The sequence below is a fragment of the Nuphar pumila genome, chromosome 9 (genome assembly GCF_984573655.1).
Source record: "Nuphar pumila chromosome 9, dmNupPumi1.hap1.1, whole genome shotgun sequence".
Taxonomy (NCBI): Eukaryota; Viridiplantae; Streptophyta; class Magnoliopsida; order Nymphaeales; family Nymphaeaceae; genus Nuphar; species Nuphar pumila.
Window position 1 is genome coordinate 117,407,366 of NC_143257.1, and position 4,113 is coordinate 117,411,478.

Sequence of the window (4,113 nt, forward strand, 5' to 3'; positions counted from 1 at the left end):
TGTTTCATAAATTTATTTCTCCCCTCACCCACACCACAATGCAACTCCCCAAAACCCCCAGTTATTAGCATCTCTCTCTTCCCTCTGCAGCAACAGTACACACGCGCGGACGCACGCATAAATCTTCAAAGGCCATTGCATTTACGTCTCAGCCTCTCAGGTCGGCTACTGTACTCCTCTCTCTCTCTCTCTCTCTCTCTCTCTCTCTCTCTCTTAGGATTGATTGCCTGATACTTGAATCTACAACCCCAAATTATTTGTTGCTTCGGTTTCAGTGTCCGCTCCCCACCCCCCAAGCTTACCTCTCTCTCTATATATCTTTCTCTCTTCCATCAACACTCACTCTCTATATATCTCTCAATCTAGAGTTCCCGGATTCTATCATCTCTCTATACATGGATACACTTTGTTCTGCTGCTCTCTCAGTAGTCCCTTTGGATGATGTTAATGAGCAGGGTCTTCCACCTGGCTTCAGGTTTCACCCCACTGATGAAGAGCTCGTCACCTTCTATCTAGTCTCTAAGGTCTTCAACGCAGGTTTCTGCGGTTTTACCATCGCAGAGATCGATCTGAACAAGTGCGAGCCATGGGACCTTCCAGGTATACTTTCACACAAACATTAAAATGAGCAGTAAAAAGAGGTTTCTCATTATGTATTCTGCTAGAAATTTGTTTGTATCATATTAAAAAAATGGTATATCAATACCCACGTTTTTTCTTGACGTAATTTGTTAGATTTTAAAGAAATATGTTAATTTCAACGGTTTTTTTCTTCTTTATGCCCAATTTTTAAACACTAACTGAAAAGCCAGTGTTTTATGCATCATTTTTCTCGGAAGATGTTGCATAGTTTCCATGTAATCACGGCTGTGGTTACCCATGTGGTCAGCGGGGTCTTGTGTCAAGCTGAAGGCCCAGGGTCGAAACCCTCTGGTGCATGGGGTAGTGTTGTTTTATCACTAGTGGTGGCGTCCTCAACCCGGAGAGACGAGACCATTAAGTTGACCTGGTTCTCTGTGAGAGTTACTTAGTCATCAAAATAAGGAAAATAGAAAGAAAAAAACGTGTTTGTGCATATTTCTTTTGGTGTGATTGCGTTGGTTGGTATACTATGGATGGTCTTGCTTTGAATTGCAGAAACAGCAAAGATGGGGGAGAAAGAATGGTACTTCTATAGCGTGAGGGACAGGAAATACCCTACTGGGCTGCGCACCAACAGAGCCACATATGCTGGTTACTGGAAGGCAACTGGGAAAGATAGAGAGATTTACATTGCATCCACCAAAACTCTGGTTGGTATGAAGAAGACTCTTGTTTTTTACAAGGGTAGAGCACCTAAAGGGGTCAAGACCAACTGGGTGATGCATGAGTACCGTCTAGAGGGTGATTTGTCTTGCCGTCTAAACTGTAAGGTAGAATTCTTGCACCTCCAATACCTGTACTTACTGTGCATGGAACTACTCCTTTTTATCATAGTCACAAATATCGGCCAGCTTTTTGAAGATCTCCAGTTTTTATATCGAGATCTTAAAAGAATGATATAATCCGGAGACAACATGATATTTTCAAAATATCATGATATATCACATTACTAATGCTAATATTTGTGTTTCTTATATATTCCGATATTTTTGAAAGAAAACTTTTTTTTTAAATTTATCCCGAGATTTTTCTTTGCTGAGAAAATCTCGAGAGCGAGATTTGTGACTATGATCTTGATTGAGTTGGTGACTAAACACTGATTTGTTTTGCTATTTGCATGGTCTTGAAACACATGCAGGAAGAATGGGTTATCTGCAGAATATTTCACAAGGCATCATCAGAGAAAAAAGTGTCCCAACTGCTTCAAAAGCAGAACTACTTCTTTGAAAAGGTGCCTCAACTTTCTCTGCCTCCCTTGCTTGAACCACCTGCAGAGGTCCCATCAAACACTTACCCAAATTTAAAAGAGACCCAACCGGACCTCTACCACCTCCCTCCCCAAAACCCAACTCCCACAATTACCAAAACCCTTCCCATGACAACCATCCCACCACAAACCTCCCTCCCTTGTGAACCAACCCATGTTCTGCACCAATGCAAGATGGAGGAGGAAAATCCTAGCATTTTCACACCCACCATTGGACAAGAAGAAGACCCCAACTACAACTGGGTCTACAATGGTCAACTGGGTTCACATGCAAGCCTTGATTTGGGTGGTGTAGATGGACTCCACCAGCTGTCCACATCAATGGGCTACAGTTGTGCTTTTCATATGGATGATGGCTACAATCATGGCAATGATCAAGATGGTGCACCAGTGGGCTCCTTGTGGACCTTCGGATGATGACAATCCATGAGAGAGAAATTTTACCCTAAAGTGTTGTTATGAATACACACTGCCCCTGTAGCTGATCTTCTGTAAATTATTATATTCTAGTTCACTGTGTCTGCTAACAGTTAGGAGAGGTAGAAATAAATGCTTGAGATTTTGGACGTGGGGTGGATGAGATTTGAGGACGGACTTTTTCTGCCTCGGGATAATAAGTGTGGCTGCTCCTTGTTGAGTTATTGCAAATAGATCTCAAGGGTTCTTGAACACACAACACCCTCTCGTTCTTGGGGGTTGTGGTAGAAACTAGAAAATGACTTTGTCCACTTGGGTTACTGTGAGCACATGACCCTAAAATCTAAGGGAGGAAGATCTCATGCTCTTAGAGGTGGGTGGGGCCCAGGAGCTACTGCTCCAACAAGCAAAAGGTCCATTTTCCTTTCCTTTTCAAAGCTCGAGGAGGAAGAGAACAAAAAACCACTTGCTTAGAATCGAGTGGAAATTTGTTGTTTCAGTAAGTAACAAACAAAAGTGCAATCTTCTGTGATGTGACTGGCTCTTATTTGGGTCATGTCCGTTTGAATCCAAGTGCATTTGTAGAGCTGGCAAAATGAGACCAATTAGACTCCTTGTAGTGAGCTGAGCTCAAGCTCATGATGAGCCCGAAGTCAAATGAGAGCTAGGTTTGTCTCATTTAGCAAAAAATGCATTTTTTTAAATTAAGATAATAGAATTTGAACTGTAACTTTTTTATTATTTATAACTCCAATAAACCACACCCGTTGTGCCGGCTGTGTAAAACTATATGGCTAGGACCCCTGCCCTCAGGACCTATGGTAGGCGTTGGTTTGTGTAAAAGGGTGATCCCCATGAGAATCGATCCTTGACTGCCTATTTAGCTGCCAAGGCTCCACCCCACTACGCCAAGTAAAGGCATTCTTCTAATTGCAGAAGGGATTGAACTCGCTCTAAGGGGTTTGGGGGTAGTGGGATTGAACTCTCTCTGTGGGTGCGAAAAGCATACAAACAAACAACTCAATGAAAACCAACAATTGGGCACCCAAGATACTGAATTTATGTGGTTCGGCAAAACTGCTTACATCCATGTAGAGAGTATGAGAATACACGGATCTCAAGAACAAGAAAAAATACATTAACATGTAGCTAATATTGATTACCTTGACCTAACAAGTTGAAACCAAAGTTTGCATCACCTTCTTTCTTCTCCCCTTTCCATTGAAGTTGTTCACTTGTTTTTTAACCTTCACCCACCATGTACAAGATAGACTCAATATATCTTTAAGTCTCTTTTTTTTCTTCTTTTTTCTTGTTTTCATTTTTTTTTTCCTCTCTCACAAGAGATCCCGCGTTAGGCACCTCCCATATAGGATTCTAACTAACCTCCAAAAGGTGGGTTTCCTTAATTGCCATAGGTGATTACCAAAAAACACAAAGCAACAATCCCCTCAAGTTGGGATTGCATAGATCCAAAGCAAGGGACTCTAAATGGGTCCCATTTGGCAAGGCAAAGCCACACACCAACACTCTCCTTATGCAAGCTGTAGCTGGTAGCTCCATAGGAATGAGGGGTGTGCTACGGTTTATGCTGCCGGAAAAGTGATCATAGGTGTACGGCAGGCATAGTCCAGTGCAACCAGGTCGCTTACTCCAAAGGTCGGGGCTCGATCCGCTTGTCTGGTAGGAGGAGCTAGTGCACATCACCTTGTGTTGGGACGTTCCAAGTTCAAAACCCAATGGTATAGTGTAACTGGTAGGAGTCTGCCTAACCTCAACTCGCCTGT

General features: G+C 42.5%; 1 pseudogene; it reads left to right on the plus strand.

Moving 5' to 3' along the window:
- Nucleotides 1-395: 395 nt before the first annotated feature.
- Nucleotides 396-2,326, plus strand: LOC149829017 (NAC domain-containing protein 92 pseudogene; annotated as a pseudogene).
- The last annotated feature ends 1,787 nt before the right edge of the window (nt 2,327-4,113 follow it).